Consider the following 21,202-nt stretch of genomic DNA (forward strand, 5'->3'; position numbering starts at 1 on the left):
AAAAAAAAAAAAAAGAAAAAGAAAAAGAAAAAAAAAGAAATTCTACAAACAAAAAGTAAATATTCTACTACCTAAACTTTTTTGTATATGTGCAATTACCTACAGAGATCATACAATAAAAACAGCCTGTACTTTGGCTCCTCATTTTAAATTGAATTATATTCCAAATCAAACTGAAATACAAACAATTGGCTCAAGCAAAGTTGTATGAAAGAGCACAACTCACTAGCACTAAATCTGGCTGGAGACGTTGGGGTCAAATGTGGCACTACAAACATACATGGCACAATTAGGCAATACAAAAGCACGAACACAAGAAAAAACTCCATCCCGTCACTGTGTAGACCCCAGTGACTCACTTATATATTTGACAAGGCAACTGCTGAGAAGAGAATGTCTCTCTTATTTTCTGAGAAAGGAAATGATTCTTTATCTGTCAATAGCAAGGGATTTCTTCAACTGTTTTTCTGACACTACTGATTTACAAAAGTACGTTTTTATTAGGGTCTCATGTCTTTAGTGAGGAAAATGAAGGTGTTTCAAAATCCTTTGTTCCTTTTTCCTCCACTGTTTGGAAATAGAAGTTGGAGTATGGAACTAGGGAAGTGTCTTCAAGATCTTACATGAGCTTTTAACTGATTTGTATCAATGACCCACTGAAAGCTCCTCTTTCGATTCCCAGGTGTCAGGATTCCAGTATCAAGGATCTTAGAACCTTTTCAGACCAAATGCAAATAGCTGACAGACAGTTCTCATTCAATACTCTTTTGATTATATCCCCTTATGTCTAGAGATCTGAGGCTACACTAAAAGATTTAAAAATACATAAGATTTAATTTTCAAACCTTGAGTCTTTATCAAATGAATCACAACTGTTTTTGCAAGATTTGATCTAGGGATGTAGCTCAGTGGCACCGTGCCTACCTGGCAAGTGCAAGATCCTGAGTTTGATTCCAGGTACAAAAAAAGAAAACAGTTTTGCAAGATTTTAGTCACTCTATATTTTCTTGGCTTAATGATGGTAAACTGGCTAAAAGCAAACATTTTTCTCATGTCCCAATATATGAACCAAAGTGACAGGATATTGGGGCTTATGTGTTTTACTATTTTCTTTAAAAATTAATCCATGTTAAAGCTGAAAAAAAAAATTAATCCATGTCAGTATGAAGCACCAAATGCTAAACTAGATTTGTCGGATACCAGTTATCATTCTTTTTCAGTTTTCTCAAAATAAGTGTATCTTTCACCAATAAAAGAAGGCCTATATTGACAAATTCTTGAACATCGCTGTTCAATAAAAAGATCATCATGAATGTACAGTCATACTTCATTTGTGAGAGATGTCGGGACATCAGCAAATGAGACCTGGATGGAGAAATGCACAGGAAATTTTGGAACAGTTAAATTCTAGTTTTATGATTTTAAGATAAGTGCAAGTTAAAATACACAACCAAGATAAACAGACAGGAACATACTTTAAGATGACTTTTTAAATCTGAGCCAGCTATTTTAGAATAATCCTAGAATACTCACAGTGAGCGTGAGGCTGCCATCTGGCTATACTGTTGATATATGTTTTAACTGTAACTTTAAAGACTGATGAAGATTTTCCTTTGTAAAATCAGACACAATAATTGTTATACCAGAGCAATCCTAGATGAGATGTGGGGGGCAGTCCAAATACAGATTTTTAACTGCAGAAATTTGGAAACTACCAAAACTACTCTGTGGCCTGATCAATAAATGAATTTTATTGGTACCTTGCTTTATGTAATAAAGCCCCTGAAAATTGAGAGAGCAGAAACATGACAATCCTGAGCAGTAGGATCTTTCTTGCCTCAACAACTGAGACTTGGACAGAAAGATGCATCCTTCCCGATAAAATCTGTATTTCTTTCACAACTATAGAAGTTATAGTCTAAAAATTGCTAAGGAAAAAAAGGACAGAAGAAAATTATGTAAAGCTCTTAATCTGAGTTAGGAATGGGATGAACCTGGTAACACTGTCATGCAGAATCTTTAGCAAACTCTTTTGTAGGGGCCCGGATCCTGTCCAAGTTGGCTACCTTCCCTGTCTGAGAGATACTGCACTACCCAGTGGAAAGAGAGAGAGAAAGAGAGAGAGAAAGAGAGAGAGAGAGAGAGAGGAGGACTAGGACAGAAGGCAGCAAAAAAATTATAGTGTAATATCAGACAGCACCACGTGTAAGTCCCTTTTCTGGCACTCCAAGTAAGAATTTCTACTTGAGGTGGTTATGATGTTTGTCTTCCTAATCAAAGTTCCCTCTCATTTCCTTCTGCTGGTAAACAGATCACATCCCTTATCACCGAAAATGAAACACAGGAAGTTTGAAAATTTGAGCTGAGGGAGGTCCCTTTTCCACTTTGGCTGAAGAACTGTAAGAATATGGTATGTACAGAAAATAATTAAAGAGAAAATATACAATGTGGAGAGGGAGAAGGAGAGGGAGAGGGAGAAAGGGAACAAGAGTCTTGGCAATGGTCAAGCCTGGCGTTTCAAATATATCTAAGGCCAGCTTTACTTCTATCCATCTTGAAGTCTGACTATGTGAGCCAACAAATCCTCTTGTGGGAGTCTTGAGTTGCTCTTTTGTAATCCAAGAGTCCCAACTTCACTCACCTTTACTAAATGTTCATTTCTAATTTCTATCTGTACAAACATACTAGCTTTTAGTCTTCCTTCCCCTCCCTCATAGATTGTAACAATGTAATTTGCCTCTCCAACGAAAAGGAAAAAAAACTCCACTTGCATTATACTATATTACTTCCCTCTCTGGTGCACAAGCCTGGGCTATGGTTAGGTTAATATTGTGCTTATAAACATATCAATGACAGTCATTTAAAAGGTTCTAGGTGTGGCAGCATATGCTCATAATCCCAGCACAGGAGAGGCTGAGGCAGAAGGATCACTGTGAGTTTGTGGGCAGCCTGGCTGGGCTACACAGTGAGTTCAAGACCAGCTTAACATACTTAGTGAGACCTTGTCTCAAAAACTATAAAACACCACAAACAAAACAAAACAAAAAAACTACAAAACAAAAATAAACAAACAAAAACTGAAGAGAAAGGTACCCTTATGGAAATGAGTTCTTACTTTTAGGCTCCTGGGCCGGGGTTGTAGCTCAGTGGCACAGCACCTGCCTGTCAAGTGCAAATCTTGAGTTTGATCCCCGGAACAGCAACAACAACAAAAAAAACCCCAAAAACTTTTGGGCTCCTGTGCAGAAACAATCAGATAATAAATCACAAACTACTTTGCTATTTGTGTTTTGTTTTATGGGTGATTAAAATATGAACATAACCATTCTCTATATAGTAAATTCCAGGAAGTTTTTCAGAGAACTTACTTCCCCTCAATATAAATAAAAACAAATTATTTTATTTATTCAGAAGTTATTATCATTTGATAAGAATATAACTGTTCCTGGCAAAACCTGTGAATTAATCATAGTGTAGTAAAACTATTGTGCCTCTTTCCACTACTTCATATTTAAGCAATCATTGTGGGGGGTAAACCTCCTTGTCATTCTCTTTTTAGAGATACTAGGTTAAAATTATAATTGTATTATAATGCAGACCATATCCTCATTTTAAGTAGTCTGACAGCAGAGTAAGGCCTGACACAATGTTCATCAGTTATTTTATTAACACCTGCAGAAACTACTAAAGCATCTAGTACAATGCCAATAAATAAGCTAAATGAAAAATACATGCACAACAAACGGCTTTGATGTGCATATTTTATACAAAGGACTGTTACCTTCCTTTTCAAACCAGAAAACTGACACACGGAAGTTAACAAACTTGCCGTGGGTCACAGAGAACAAATACCAAAGATAGGATTGAATTAAAGTCTGCTGGACTCTATAATACATGCGTGCTCTTTGTACTGTAGAGTATAGCAGGATTCTTCTGAACTCTGAAATTCTATGAAGCAGCAATCCCAAAGCTTTCCCTCCATACCTTCTAAGGACCCGTCTGACCACAGTTATGTTTCACAGATTTCCTTTTATTACAAAATGCTCCTCCTTGGTATACCTGGAAGTAAGTTAAGAGGAATATGCAATGAGGGCATGGAGGGAGAGTTAATGGGAACCGCCCACAAAAGCTCTACTTTTGGAAATACTATTATATATAGATCAGCCTACTTTAGAACACTCAGTTTTGGTTTCATTAAGTATGTATGTATGTATTTTAGAGACAGAACTATATTTAAGAAACCTAATGTATATCTTTTTAACACAGCATTTTTTTTTGGCCACAAGAATAGTTCAAAGAAATCAAAATCATCTGTCTCATTAATAAGTGTCCCTTCTTACCTCTCATACCCCTCCCAGAACAGTTATTATTCATTATCGAGGGCATTTCTCAAAAATCTGGTGTAGGAAAACTTTAAAAATATAAAAGAAAATAAGTCACTTAGTTTCTTCTTCTTCTTCTTCTTTTGTTTTTGTTTTTTGAGACATGGCTTCACTTATGTAGTTAGACTGACCTGGATCTCACTATGTAGCCCAGGCTGGTCTCGATCTCACAGTGATCCTCCTGCCTCAGCCTACTGGGATTACAGGCATGCGCCACCACACCCAGCGTCACTTCCTTTCTTAGCTGTTTCTACAAGGAGCAAGATGCTCTGTGTTTTGTTTCACTATTATCTTCCTACCACCTGTTACACAATAATTGTTCGTTGAAAGAGAGGGCTTTGCTAACTGAAACCTAGATAGAAAACAAGTAGTTTTATAAAATACAGGTCCGGGGACTTAGCTCAGGGGCATAGTGCCTGCCTAACAAGTGCAAGGTCCTGAGTTTGAGGATTAAACAGCCTTAGCAAGGAAAGGGAAAAAATTCATACTGCTTTAAAATATTTATGCTATTAATGGGAACAAGAAAATTCCCAAACTATGCCTTCCTAAAAGAAAAATAAATATCAAATGGAGGAATTACCACATATCAAGTTAATATTCTAAATCAGTTTTTATTTATCATAAAGAAATGTGTGCTTCTCAAGTTATCTATATTTCAGGGATATAAATTCTTTTTGGAAGATGAAAATATTGACTAGCATTTCATATCTTTCTTGTCTCCTTTCTCTTTTATTGTTAAACTATAAGCATAAACAATCTTAATGCAGTAAGACCAAGAATATGAGACCAAAGAAGAGTTAGTGCTGACAGAAGCATATTTTACTACTTCTCATTAGGATGGCAAGAAAAGGCTATTGTGCAAATGCTGCATTATTCCAGTCCTCAAAGGTTATATGCCCTTTGGCAGCACACTTAAGGGAAACCTGTATATTGTTAGCTTTAATGATTTCTAGGTCTTTCTGTTCCAAAAGGGGGTGCCTACCTGACAATGTTTCAAAAGACAATAAAAATGAAATTCAGGATACAGAAATCAGGCAGGTTGTCAAAACTAAAAAGCAAAAACAAACAACAACAAAAATTAAAAAAAAAAAATCAGGTGCCAGCATGACAAATACTTTTTTTTTTTTAGTGTCAGTGATTGAACTCAGGTCCTCACTCTTGTGAGGCTGGCGCCAGAAGCACTGAGCTAAATCCCCGGCCTGACAAATACTTTTTGTTTCAGAAAATATATAACAAATACATTACTAAAGAGGCAAGGGGGAGGAGGGGGAAGAAGGGGAAGGGAGGGAAGGGAAAGGAAAGAGAAGGCCGGGGATTTAGCTCAGGGTTTCCACCTCCTGCCGCACAAGTGCAAGGTCCTGAGTTCAATCCCCAGTAACAACAACAACAACAACAATATCTATCTATCTATCTATCTATCTATCTATCTATATCTATCTATCTATCTATGGACATTCCCTAGTATAATGTGTTTTCTGGGGCTTTCACTTCAAAGTGAAATTAATGAGAGGCTCTTAACAAGAAAGAATGGCCTAACACAGATCAGTCTTACTGGAGTCTCACGTTAGAGAGTACAGTAGTTCCTCCTTATCTGTGGTTTTGGTGTGAGGTTTCAGTTAACCACAGTGAAAAAAAATTAAGTAGAAAATTCCAGAAATAGCCAATTCATGTTTCATATTGCCATTTTGAGTAGCATGATGAAACCTGTGCCTTGCTACTCCATCCCTCCTGAGATATGATTTAATCCTTCATTCAGCATATCCATGCTGTATATATTTATCTGTCCAATAGTCAATTAGTGGCTACTTAGACTGTAAGGGAATGTTCAAGTAACCTTTATTATTTAATAATGGACTCTAAAACACAAGAGTAGCGATGCAAACTAATAAAGACAATAATTGCAATGAAAATATAAAATATGATTGCATCTATAAATTAATAATAAAAATATTGGTCACCGTTGAAGGATCCTAGTGAACCAATTAATTATTCTGAAAATGGATAAAGTGAACAAATTATGCATTAATATTTTGTTTCACTCTATATGTGTTTCAGCTAATAAAGGAATGACAGAATATTACCATTTTGCAAACCTTAATGAACAGATCTAGGTATTAATCATCTGTGACAACTAAAAAATGCTAGACAACCAAATATTATATGCCTCTTAAGTTCAGAGCCACTATTTAGTGAAATAGTAATATCTACCCACCAAAACATACAAACAAAACCCATAAATGTAATCAAGTCTCCAGATCAAACTACCAATAAACAGAAGATAAAATAGAATAACATGCTCACCACATTGGATGTAACCAATGTAAAATTTGACTAAAGCAAATAAATAAATAAATAAATAAATGCCTCTTAAGTTCAGAGCCACTATTTAGTGAAATAGTAATATCTACCCACCAAAACATACAAACAAAACCCATAAATGTAATCAAGTCTCCAGATCAAACTACCAATAAACAGAAGATAAAATAGAATAACATGCTCACCACATTGGATGTAACCAATGTAAAATTTGACTAAAGCAAATAAATAAATAAATAAATAAAAAATTAAAAAATAAAATTTGATATGTGAAATCTAAGCAAAAAAATCAAAATCAACTGGATTCCTCAAAACTAAATTACAGGGGCAAAAAAATGAGAGAACCATTCCCTGGATGTAGGCATTCTCAAAGTTCAGTCTTTTTATTTCATTAACCTTTCTTCCTGATGACTTCATCTACTGTAATAAGCTATAAACCTTGCACTACATAGTTGACATGTCTAAAACCTCAACCTCAGTCCAACCTCATCATAGAATACCGATATACAGTACTAAAAGGAATCTTAGAGATCATCCAGCCTAAATGTCTACTTAATATACTCTTCTGCCTCAGCCTCCTGAGTGCTGGGATTACAGGTGTGTGCCAACATGCTGCCTGATTGAGATTCTAGATTTTACCTGACTTTTTTTTTTTTTTGAGACGGGGTATTGCTATGTAGTTTAGCACCTTGAACTCATTATGTAGTTCAGGCTGACTATGAACTTGTGTGGTGATCCTCCGGCCTCAGCCTCCCAAGTGCTGGGATTCCAGGTGTGTGCCACCACACCTGGCTTACTTGGATGTTTTGAAATTGCTACAACAGGGTAGAGTAAAGCTGTCTTGTTACTGCCATTTGGAGGTAGAAGCCTGGTATTTAGCTTCCATTAAAACTTGTGTATTTTAAGCTGAAAAAAAAACAAACTTGTGTATTTAAAGTGGCTATCTTATGGCTGCATGCTGGGAAACATCCTGACTCATTGCTAAACTTGTTTGGTTTTTTTGGGGGGGTACTGGGAATTGAACTAATGCAAACATTCTTCTTCAAAAACTTTGAGCAAAACAAAAATCAGTAAAACCACATTTCAACCTAAAAGACTCACCTATTATCCTTACAAAAATTATTTTGCTTTCTGTATACTCTTATCAAGTTAACTCTCATTTTTCAATGTGATGCAGCTACAACTAGGGTCTTTCTAACTTCACTGTAATTCAATTATGCATGCTTGGAAAAAGCAAAATTGTAAAACTATTTTCTTTCTTTTTTTCTTTTTTTTTTGTAGTTTTTTGAGACAGGGTCTCACTATATAGTTGAGACTTACATGGAACTCACTATGTAGCCCAGGCTGGTCTCGAACTCACAGTGATCCTCCTGCCTCAGCCTCCGGATGCTGGGATTACAGGCATGCATCACCACGCCCGGCCCTTAAAACTATTTTCATCCACAGTTGGTGAGTACAAGTCTGAACAATCTTAGGCAAAGACATATCTAACAGCATATTCTGCCTTTTTCCTCCGAGAGCGAACTACAACTTTTTTCAAGGTAGCAATGGATTCAAAATAAATGGTTGTATTTTTCTTGTCTTTAACAGCTATTATAACCATGTGATCCAATTTTGGCCAATGAAGTATAAGGGAACTTAAAAGTATTTGTGATTTCCAGGAAGGGTCCTTTCTTAAAAGGAAACTAGTAATGTTTTTCTTTGCCTCTAAGAGGGGATAACCAAGTGACTGGGAGATAAGTAAAAAACAAAACTATAAATCTCTCTATGGCTTTTGAATTTTAAACCATATATTAAACACACACATTTAAAAAAACTAGTTATTTTTAAAATGCATTACTGGTTTACTGATAGAAATCACAATTTCATTATTTATAGAACACTAAATTATCTCTACTAACCAATTAATACAACCATCCACAACAAAGAAGTAGTAATTTTTTTGGGGGGAGCATTGGGGATTGAACTCAGGACCTTGTGCTTGCAAGGCAGGCACGGTGCCACTGAGCTAAATCCCCAGCCCAAGAAGTAGTAATTTTTAAGGTAATACAGTACCCAGGTTAACAGGCTGGTACTTGGCATCTTGTTATAAAACATATATTCTAAATTACTACATTTGAATCCAGAATGTGGTATAAAACTCGAATCATTTTTCCAGAATAAATCTAATAAATGAATACTTCCTTTTCCTGTTTGCACTTAAATCTAACTATGTACTTGTAAATAATGCTTCCAAACATGCCCTTGGTAGGCAAAGGACTAAAGAAACTTCCTTTCTGCAAGCTGTGGTAAACTACTCCATGCATATCAATCAGAAAAATTTACTAACAGAATAGTGTCAATGAGGTGAGAAGCACAGCATAAAATATGTGATCATTTTAACTCAATAAAATAAATTTAAATTTTTAAGCAATTAAAGAATAAAGCAATTTTCTCAGTAACACTTTTTTGATTAGTCATACACTGAATTTTAATGTCCTGAAATTAATTTACACAACATGGAATACTGCTGTAAAATACACAAAAGGTGATGGTATAGAGCTTAAGTCTACTGACAACTCATAGTCCAGGCTTTACACTCATTACTGTTTCTTTTATGATTGACATTTAGGAGGCCATTTATTTCTATTCCTGGTTTTATCACTCACTACCTTTTCAGACGTTACACTAGACACTTATTAAAAGTGTATTTACTAAATCAAGAAACCTATCACATGCACCCTTATAAGTCATTGAAGGTTACTCATAAGCGAATGGTGCAGCATTTACTGACAACCTACCTTTACTACTATGTATCTTTTGCATTAAGTGTCTCATTTAATTCTTATGGTAACTAGGTGAGACAGTATCTTTCACTTTACAGATGAGTAGACAATAACCAGAGGTATTAAGCAAAGTGTTGCACATTGTCAAACTACTAAATGCAGAACTTTGGTACTGAGTCAAGCTGCTGTCTCTGAATCCAGTGCTAACTAAAACCACCACAGTTAACTCCAGTGGGCCTTAGTCTTCTCACACACTGGACTAATGGATATTCCTCACAGTCCTAACTAGTGCTGCCCTGACGTGGGTTCTTTCACAAGGATTTGTAGCAATTAATCACTCCTTGTGCAACTTGCACTTTAACATACAGTACTTGTAGTTTAGAATACAAGTCTTGTGCACACTGTTTTAAGACTCATTGTTCAATAATACATATTATAGTCACTGGTAGAGATTCTTAAAAATGGACATCTCTTTCACTGCTAAGATTTAGATTTCACAAATCTGGCCTGGGAACTACATATCTGATACACATCCCTGGTTAACATGTACTACCAATGTTTGGACTCTTATTTTAAGTTTATGAAATAACTTCTAGAGGAATATTTTCCTTTCTGTTGTAAAGGTGATTTCCTATCAATATCACATAAAATCATATTATTTTATATTACAAAACTATATTTGATTAAAAAGTAATCAAAATCTCCACATACAAATACAAGTGTTATCCAAAAAAGAATGATAAATATATTACTTATTCAATAAATATTTATCCATCACCAAGTCTGTGCTAGGCACTGTCACACACACAAAGGGGTCAGCCAACCCATCCTGATATAAAAATTTTTAATAATTAGACAAATCAATTAAAGTCTAAAGATCAATCTGTTTCACTGGTGCACATAATTCTGAAAATAAATGGAAGACAATAGCCAATTTTATATATGTCAAGCAGCAGAAGGAATGGCATGCTAATGACAATAAAGAAAAAGGCAGACTTACTAAAGCCTTTTCCTCTGCTTATATCTAAACCAACTACTATCCCAAACAGCCCTCTGTATACTTGGTTTTTTATCATTAACTAAAACATTTTTAGCAAAGACTGCAACAGAAACCTTGGTATTAAACTATACAGTAAAACATTCTGATGGCTAAAATTTCCCTAATTGAATGGATGCAACTTTTAAATTAAATGAGAAAATTTTAAGATGTGCACCAGCATATGTTATATTACTTAGTCATTACAAACATGTTGTGTCTTCGATGTTTACATTTCAAAGCTTTTACATGCCAAAGCATTCTACTCAATTTAAAAACCGACATCCTTTAGTAAGACAAATAAACCTCTTTGGAACATCAACTTTAGAGGTCAACATTAAATTCTGCTTTTCAGTATCAGCTCATATCCACACTGATCCTGCAATAAGATTGTGCTTCCCTTTTAACCCTACCTACCCTTCCTTAGCTTTCTATTCACAACGGGACAAAGGCATCCCAACTTCAGACAAGAAGTATTCATAAGTGTGGGATAAACATTACCAGAAACACGTATTAGGCATCTGGGACTTGTAAAGACCTGTTCTGCCAAAATATTTTCTTATAATTTAGGTAACTCGAGTAAATGAATTTGTTATGTGAGACACACACAGACACACACACCTTTACTTAACAATGTTTAAAAACACAAACTACAAAGAAGATATTTTCTTTGCGAGGCTTGTCACAAGAAGCTAGTCTTAATATGCTGCAGATGTAACATTTCCATTTAAGGACTAACTTAAAAAAGAGAATGAATGTCTGCAATTTGCAGATCTTCTAAGCTGCAGACCAGCAGGTTAAAAATCCCTAATACTAGGGAAAGTAGCTATCCATATGCAAAAGAATGAAGCCGGATACAATCAATTCAAAATGGATTCAAAACCTAACAATAAGACTCCTAGAAGAAACACAGTGGAAGAGCTTCACAACACTGGACTTGGCAGTGACTTCTTGGATATAAGACCAAAGACACAGGGAACAACAACAAAAACAAGATAAATAGGACTACATCAAACTTTGAAACTTCTGCTGGGCAAAGGAAAAGGCAGTCTATACAATGAGGGAAAACACCTGCAAACCATAAGGATTATTCTGGAATATATAAAAAGTAGGTGACATTTTTAGAATATATAAGGAACTCAACAACAACAAAATAACCCAATTCAAAACTGGCAAAGGACTTGAATAGACATTTTTCTTAAAAAGATATACAAATGGTCAGCAAAAACATGAAAAGATGCTCAGCATGACTAATTATCGGCGAAATCCAAATCAGAGCCACAGCTATGCCCATTGACATAGCTATTATTGAAAAGGAAAAAAAAAAGTAAGGGTTGGGGATGTAGCTCAATGGTAAGAGCACTTGCCTAGCATTTATAAGATCCTGGGTTTGATCTCCCAGTGCCACCAAACCAAACGAAACCAAGCCAAGTACAGGAAAGAATGAGGAGAAATTGAAGCCTCTGCATATTATTATTGAAAATGTAAAATAGTACAGTTGCAATGGAAAACAGTACAAAGGCTCCTCAAAATATTAAAAATACAATTACTGTTGACCCTGGTGGCACATGTCTGTGATCCTAGCACTTGGGAGGCTGAGGCAGGAGGATCACCATGAGTTCGAGGCCAGTCTGGGCTGCACAGTGAATTCAAGGCCAGCCTGAACTACATAGTGAGACCCTGTCTGAAAAAAACAAAACAACAACAAAAATACAATTACTATATTATCTACTAGTCACTTCATGGCATATATCCCAAAGAATTGAAAACAAGCTCTCCAAGAGATACATGCACACTCATATTCACTACAGCACGACAGAGCAGTTTTACTACTGTATTGCATTTGGGTTAGGGTAGTAGGTTTGTGTAGTAATATGGTTAGGGTAGTAAATTTTTTGTCATGGAATTTTTACAATAAGTAACACCCAAAATGCTTAGGGCTAGAAGTGTTTAATATTTTGGAGTTTTTCAAATTTTGGAATATCTGAATAAACTTTACTGGCTGAGCATCTCTACTCCAAACATCTGAAACCATCAGGTCAGCAATCAAAATGCTTTAGATTTCAGAACATTTTGGATTTCAATTTTTAAGATTAAGAATGCTCAACTTATAGTATGGAATCCATAACTACAATAAATGTGTAAGGTCTTTTTTAGGACCGTTTGACTCCTTGCTAGGGCTACAGGTGAACTCTAGTAACAATCCAGGGAACAGGCTCTGAGTCTAGGACTGCACAGGCACATTGTACGCATCATCTCAAATCTTCCAAAAAGCCTGTAAATAAACGCAAAAATAAAATGGAAAGTGAGTGAAACTGACAAGAAGTAGTAGAAAAATGCTGAAGTAATTCTGGCATAAAGAGATTACAACTGTTATGAAAGTTACTGACACCATAGCTGAAATGTTCCAAAGGTCTTCAACAATTTCTTCGGCTGGGTGTGATGGCACACATGCCTGTCATGCAGCACTTAGGAGAGGATGAGGCAGGAGGATCACTGTGAGTTCAAGGCCAGCCTGGGCTACATAGTGAGTTCAAGGCCTACCTGAACTACATATAGAGACACTGTCTTAAAAAAAAAAAAATCCTTATACCATATTCAATTTTGGTACCAAGAGGAAAACTGTATAAGTTTTGCTTTGTTCTATACAATTTTTCTTTTTTTAATGAAAATATGATCATACAATCCAGCAATTGTAGTATTTATCAAAATGAATTGAAAACTTAAATGTCCACACAAAAACCTGCACATGGAGGTTTATAATGGCTTTATTACTAACTACTAAAACTTAAAAGCAATCAATACATCATTTAGTAGGTGAGCTGTTAAACTGTGTCACATGCATATAACACAATATAATTCAGAGCTAAAACAGGATGAGCTACCAAGTCATTAAGCAAAATGGAGAAAGCTTAAATATGTATTAGTAAGCGAAACAAGCCAAGCTACATACCATATAATCCCAACTATGACATTCTGGAAAAGACAAAAACATCAGCTATTTCCAGCAGTTTAGGGGTAGAAATAAGGATAAACAGTGAGGCAAAGAGTATTTTTAGGCCAGCGAAACTACTCTTTGATATTTTAAGGATGGCTATATATCATTATGTATGTATCAAACCTCTCGAATGTACAAGGAATGAACCCAAATGTAAACTACGGTCTATGGGTGACAGTGATATGTCAGTATCGGTTCAACAATTCTAAACAATGTACCAAATGGTTCATGATGATGTTGGTTGTGAAGATTGTGTGTATGTGGCAGGCAGATCAATGGTAATTCTGTAATCTTTCAGATCAGCTTTGCTGTGAACCTAATCTAAAAAAAAGTGTATTAATTCTTTCAAAAATGATAGTATTTTATCTCCTCTTCAGAGATTTTAGTCATTTTTATATTAATGCTTTAAAAGGTATGTTAATTCCACAAAATTTCTAGTGACTAAATTTTAATTTCCTTCTATCAGACAAGCAAATCAGCTACACACACACACACACACACACACACACACACAAACACACACCATATATACTTTCTGGAAGTAAAAGACAAAGAGATACACAGTAATTCTTGAACTGAAGTAGCATACTACTTCATAATTTCAGCTGAATGAATACAGGTATTAATAAGCCTTATTTTTGAGGTTTTTTTCATTTGTTTCCAATTCCTGAAACTGAAAGACAGTAGTGTCAGTCAGTCATGTGTCATTGGAAATGCTGTGGCACTAGAATGGAACCCATTAGCTACAACCAAGTTAAAAGGTTACGAATAGTGCTGAGCATGGTGGCACAGGCCTATAATTCCAGAATTTGGTAGGCTGAGATAGGAGGACAGCTGCAAGTTCAAGGCCAGCCTGAGCTATGTAGTGAGATCCTGTCTCAAAAGACCAAAATAGTTACAAATAGTGCTTTCAAAGTCACTTTTCTAGCTTATTCTTTTCAATGTTGAAACAATAAAGTATACTTGTTCTTTTCTTGCAAGATCTCTGTCATAAATTTCAAGTATAGCATGCTTGAGAAAGAAATGGAACCTTCTGTGAATATATTTCTTAAAAAGAGTCTTCTTTCAAAGCTTATGAGACAGATCTATGATAATGTAATTAATAAAGGTTAGTATTATAAAAACATGAAAATCAGGAGTTAGTCTAAAATACCTTGTATGAATGAACTGAAACATCACTGGCAAGAGGAAGTTGAAGTTCCCACTTTCTTATTAATTCTCTCCTTTAATGCAAGATTTAAGCATCTCCTGCATCTAATTGATCAATATTTATAATGTTAGCTTTATATTAATGCTCTAAATTACTATAACTGGTATTGCCAGATGCCTAAAGACTTGGAAATGGTTATAATTTACGTATTTCAAAGCAAAGACCTCTCAGGAATGACTTATCCCCAAGGGCTAGCAAACAAGGGAAGGAAGAGGGCAGGAAAAAGGATTATCTAGTATAAGAAGTGCTAAGCAAAGAGAGAAGAGAAAAGAAAGTACAGGAGTATCAGTAAAAGTATCAAGAAGAAGAAACAATAGAAAAAAGATTCAGTATGACATATAGCATTAAACTAGCATATTTTATTTGTATCTCTGGCTGAATATAATTCAATACTGCTTTAAAGGCAGAAGAGACAAGAGAGCAAAATACAGTGAGATGAGTCCAATTACCACTCTGGACTCAATCTGGTTGAAAGACAGGTGTTTGAACAAAGTGCATGTACTAATGAATGATAGCTAACTCTCTCCAGTCTGTTTCTTTCCTTCTACTGTTTCATAAATCACAGGTTTTGTCTTTTATTTTAATAAGCTGTCAATTTAAAACAAACATACACAGATGCACCAAAATGGGAGTAACATTTCTACCTTCTCTATTCTTAGGCAAAAACAGCAGGAGAAAAGCACATTTTTTGTTAGAAAAGAATGTAGCTCTCACATTATTTTAGGTTATCAAGAGTAACTGCTGTGGACTGATACTTTATAGGCTCAAAATTCCTATTATGAAATCTCTAATCATCATTATGATGATAGTAGGAAAAGGAGCCTTGGGGAGGTGATTAGATCATGAGAACGAAACTCTCATAATTGGCATTACTGTTCCTATAGAAAGGCCCCAGAGGTTGCCTTACCCCTGACGCCATGTGAAGATACAGAAAAAAGGTACCATTCATAAGAGTGATAAAAAAATACAGTGAACATTAAAAAAACTTTGAAAGACATGTTGCCGTTAGTCTCCTCTCAAAACAGTCTGCCTGCTTCACTGTGAACACACCTATCCCATCATTCTTGCCACTTGCTGAAGCAGTTCTGGAAGTCCTCTTTCATATTTTTATAAGGTGGGAAACTGTAAATGCTGCCACAGAGTGCCACCCACTGGAAAGGGAGGCTCGTAAGAGCATCAGTGTGTCTTCATCCACCTTATTCACTGGACCTGGCACCATGCAACTTCTAGTTCTTTCCCAAAGTCAAAATGACCATGGGCTGGGGACTTAGCTCAGTGTTTCCACCGCCTGCTTCGCAAGCACAAGGACCCAAGTTCAATACCCGGTACAAAAACAAAACAAAACAAAACAAAAAAACATTAAAGCTGGGCATGGTGGCACACACCTGTAATCCCAACACTTAGGAGGATCGCTGTGAGTTCCAGACCAGCCTGGGCTACATAGTGAGTTCTAGGTCAGTCTCAACTATACAGTGAGACCCTGTCTCAACAAAAAAAGAAAAAGGACAATGAAAGGTGAACATTTTAAATGGATTCAGGACATAAAGACAGCTACAAAAGCACATATAAAGACTTGATGAAGCCTGCAGAACTGTGATAAAGAAATTTCTGTTGTTTACAAGTTACCCAGTCTAGGTACACTGCTATTGTAGCCCAAATGGTCTAAAATAGCAACTTTTATTTTATTTTATTTTATTGGTACCGGGGATTGAACTTGGGACCTTGTACTTGTGAGGCAGGTGGTGGAACCACTGAGCTAAATCCCTGGCCTGAAACTAACTTTTAAAACCATCTAAATGTTTAATTATCATTTTATTAAAACTCCAGTGTCTATAAATCAGATATAACTTGAAAAAGCTCATAATCCTTTTTTTGGTTTTTTGGTACCAAGGATCAAACTCGGGTCCTTGCACTTGTGAGGCAGGCAGCGGAACTACTGAGAACCCCCGGCCTTTTATAATCCTTTTATCCCTCAACACTAGAACCCTCACAAACGTCAGCAAAACAAAAATTCCCTTTTCACAAAACATCTTAATTCGAGGCTGGAATTTACCTCAGTGGTGCCATGCCTGCCTCACAAGCACAAGGTCCTCAGTTCAATCCCTGGTACCAAATACATACAAACAAAAAGAAAATCTTAATTCATTAAGAAAAAAAAAAGTCCTGGACTTTCCCCTTCACCAGTTTTAATTTGTTGTTTTCACTATATGGAAAAACACTGTTAAAACATAAAATTTTGTTTGTTGATATTTTTAGTTTTTATTTATATCCCACCCCATTCCAAACAGATGGAAGGTAGCTAAGATGAAAGGATACAGTGTAAGATTTAAACAGAAGAGGGAAGAAGGGAGGAAATAAGGGTCTGGGTAAGGGGAAAAAGTGGGTAGGAAAAGTTATAAAATAAGGATGAAGGGACCTAGAAGGTGGTCAGGACCAAAGCATAAGCTAAAATAGTCCTTGACTAAGAAGGCTGCAACTTTGGCTCTAGATTTTACAATAGCCAAAACAAAAGAGGAAAACAACCGTTTCTGACACATTTTTTGTTCAAATGCCCAATTTTGTGAAACAAGACAAAGAAGTGCATGGGCTCAACAGTTAGGTCAAAATTCCAAAAAGAATCAAGAATTGAAAACAAATGAACCTGCTGCACAAGTTACACGGAGATGTTGTCTGTGCAATGCTAAGAAGTTGCCATACAAGTTGTTCTTGCCTAATAAATAATTTGTACATGCTTCAAGAAAATAGCCCCTCAAATAACAGAGGCGGGGAAAGGTTACTTTCATTTCTGCTTAATGATTACTTGCATTGCTGTCAACTACAAACACATGTTCAGCAGTGGATCTTTAACTAAAAAGCAGATGTTAAGTTTCACACAAATCACCTTACAGAGAGGTTTCTATTGGAATAATATCAGAGTCAGTGGTTTGCAGCAGTTTAATACTGACAATCTATTTCTAAATGTTTTTAAAAACTGATTTGGCCAGGGATTTCGCTCAGTGGTTCCACCGCCTGCCTTGCAAGCACAAGGACCTGAGTTCTATCCCTGGTACCAAAAAAAAAAAACCAAACAAACAAACAAAAAAAACACCCAAAACCAACTTTGTGTCTGCCAGATCACCAAGTGTAAACTGTCTGGCAAACAAATGAACAATATAAAAATATATCATACTTCATTAACTGTAAGATGTCATCAGTGGTAAGTATGTATTATTTTACGTATCACCAAAATAAAGTTTATTAAGCTATGGAATATGAATAATTTTAAGAAACATTCTGATTTTGGAGACAAATGAAAAATGTCAGGCACAAGGGCACACATCTATAATCAATCCCAGCATTTGGGAGGCTGCAGCAGGAAGATCATGAATTTCAGACCAGCCTGAGCTAGAGTGAGACCCTGTCTCAGAAAGCTTCTTTTTAAAAAACGAACAACAAAATTTACCCAAAAGCAAAAATTCGTCTTGAAGTTCCAGATACATAATATCCAATTTTGAAGTGAGTTAAGGTTTAAAATTGGGATGTAAATCTCCACTGGCTCTAAGATTATATCATCCCAGGCCCTCTGGTGATTATAAAACATTAACTTTAATCACATAGTAGTCTCTCCATAAATGTTACCAGCCCAAACATATTTACCTACCACCAAATAAAATTATCTTCAACATGCTGAACATTGCTTTAAAAGTCACTTTTTTTGTTCGTTTGTTTTGTTTTTTGAGACAAGGCATTGCTTTGTAGTTCAGGCTGGCGTTGAACTCACTATGTGGCCCAGGTTGACCTTGAACTCAGTGATCCTCCTATTGTAGACAGGCAAGTTAATCAGATATCTTGTAGACAGTTAGATAGGCCTGGTTAAGGAACCAACCTGGAGGACAATCAAGACACATTCACTTGGGCTGGGGATTAGCTTAGTGGTTCACAGCACCTGCCTTGTAAACTCAAGGGCCCAAGTTCAATCCCCGGTACCAAAAAAAAAAAAAAAAAAAAAGACACATTCACTTAAGGCCAGCACTGCAAAAGGAGAGAAGCTATCACACCCCCATAGGATAAATAGCAGTGATTGATATTCTATATAGGTATCAATCACCTGGGTGGGGAAACCAAGATATTCCAGGAAAGATCCCTGATCCACCCCTTACCAAAAATCCTTGCTCATTCCTTGTACGCTTGCCACAGGACTTGCTTCTTCACTGGACCCCCATTTAATCACTGATACCTAAACAACTGTATTTGCAATCTTATTGGTTGACTATAGTTTTATCCCACCTTGAACCCACCTCACGTTGTGGCTTTGTTCCATAAAACACCTTTGAGAAGCAGAGTGAGCAGGCAACAGACTTTCCAGGTCCCCCTTCTGTCTCTCTTAGAAGCTTTCTTTCAATAATTTCTTCCTACTCTTAACATCCGTTGTTCCTAGAATTCATTCACGGATTTTAGAGAACACAAACTTACTATCTGGATACCCAGAAGGTTTGGGAGTTACATCTATTCCCCCTATATCATTCCTGCCTCTCAGCCTCCCAAGCACTGGGATCACAACATGCGCCACCACACCTGGCTGAAAAGCTACTTTCTGAAAACTAACAACAAACTATGTTATAATAGTCCTAACTAGAAATTTTAAATTGCAAGAATTGACTATAAAGATTTTTGAGAACTATCTGGTGTGGTACATGCCTGAAATTCAGCACTTGGGAGGCCAAGGAAAGAGGATCACGAGTATGAGGCCAACCTGAGATACATTTCTTTTTTTTTGGTTTTTTGAGACAGGGTCTCACTATGTAGTTGAGACTGACCTGGAACTCACTATGTAGCAGGCTGGTTTCTAACTCACAGTGATCCTCCTGCCTCCGCCTCCTGAGTGCTGGGATTACAGGTGTACACCACCATGCCTGGCTTGAGATATATTTTTTTTTTTAACTCGATTCAACAAACTTTAAAGAATGACTACTATATGCTAGGAACACAGAACAAAATAAAATTCTTTGTCTATCTTTGTGTCTATAGGAACCTTTCCTTTTAAGAAAAAAGTAGAAAAAAATACAAGAGCAATTTATTCTAACTGAAGGTATGGATAGGGGTAAGAGAAAGGGAGAATACCTATAAGAAACAAATGAAGTGGAGGATGTGTTTAACAGTTGAAGATAGGGAAAGGACATTATAAACTTGGAGACAGGATGAAACATGGACTTTATTTCTCTCCTTAGAACTCCCCCCAAATGCAGTGAATATAAAATACAAGTAAATTGGGTTGAAAAATACACCTAAACATATTGGATATTTTCAAATATATAGCTAGTGCTGGGGAAAGCAAAAAAATTATTGGAGGACAGAAGCAAGAATAAAATATAAATTCAAAAGAGTATGTGACACTATAGGCAGTTTTCCCTGGAATTACTAAATACAGACAACAGTCTAGGTTTTAATGGGCTCCTCTGAGAGGTCATGAAATCACCTAGGAGGAAGACAGCTGGATTAATAACACCTTTATAAATATGCCAGGACCCCCCCTACCCAGACTTCCTTTTTAGTGACTAAAATATACAGAGAGGGGGAAAAAAGACCTCATTGTGCAGAGGAAGATAATGGTAACAAGGGTCTTCATGGCTTTGTTTTTTGGTAGAACGGTAAAATAGGAACATGTCTCCACTATAAATCCCCCTTCCCCATGTTACTATGTAATTCAGGCTGGCCTTGAACTCGTAATGGACAGTAGGCCAGATAGCCCGAAGCTGAGATACTCCTGGCCTGGGCCTGAAAAACTCAAGTCACTCACTCACTTAGAAGTCAGTGCTACACCTGGACACTCAAATCATCTCTGAAAAAGAACTGTCAAAAAAAAAAAAATTGTCCAACTAGATTTTAAAACATTAATTATACATCATTTACCACAGAAAGATTGAAAGTGAAAGGACAATAAAAGTTAAAAACATACCAAAACACTAATCAAAGAAAACTGGTTAACCATTTCTAGTTAGAATGAAAAAAAAAAAAAACAAGAGATTTCCTTAACAAATTAAAAGGCTACTGTGATAAAAGCAGCATGGTACTGGCAAAGAAATAGGCCTGAGGATCAGTGGAACAGACTGGAAGACACAAAAACAAATGCAGATGTACTCAGCTACCTCATCTTTGACAAAGGAGCTCACCATCCTCAGTGGAGGAAAGATAGCCTCTTTAATAAATGGTGTTGGAAAAACTGGATGTCAACCTGCCACAGATTAAAATTAGACCCTTATCTTTCGCCATGCACTAAATTAAAATCCAAATGGATTAAAGATCTAAATATTAAAACAGAAACATTAAACTTGCTGGAAGGTAAGTTAGGCAGAACTCTGGAAGACATTGGTATAGGAAAAGACTTTATGAACAAATCCTCAGTAGCACGGGAACTAGCAGATAGAATCAACAACTGGGATCTCATCTTACTAAAAAGCTTCTGTACTTCAAAAGAAACCATTAGCAGAACTAAGAGACAATCTACAATGTGGGAAA

The 21,202-nt window shown here is 36.2% G+C and overlaps 1 protein-coding gene and 1 non-coding gene across 3 annotated transcripts in view; both read right to left on the minus strand.

Annotated features, from left to right (window-relative positions):
* Nlk (nemo like kinase) overlaps positions 1-21,202 on the minus strand; it is a 145,216-nt gene that overhangs the window by 88,576 nt on the left and 35,438 nt on the right. The gene's annotated exons all lie outside the window — the stretch shown is intronic.
* Positions 14,150-14,274, minus strand: LOC117285910. The gene has a single exon (XR_004517041.1). It is a non-coding gene; the product is annotated as a small nucleolar RNA SNORA54 (small nucleolar RNA).

The sequence above is a fragment of the Fukomys damarensis genome, unplaced genomic scaffold (genome assembly GCF_012274545.1).
Source record: "Fukomys damarensis isolate Sample0158 unplaced genomic scaffold, DMR_v1.0_HiC HiC_scaffold_13, whole genome shotgun sequence".
Lineage (NCBI taxonomy): Eukaryota > Metazoa > Chordata > Mammalia > Rodentia > Bathyergidae > Fukomys > Fukomys damarensis.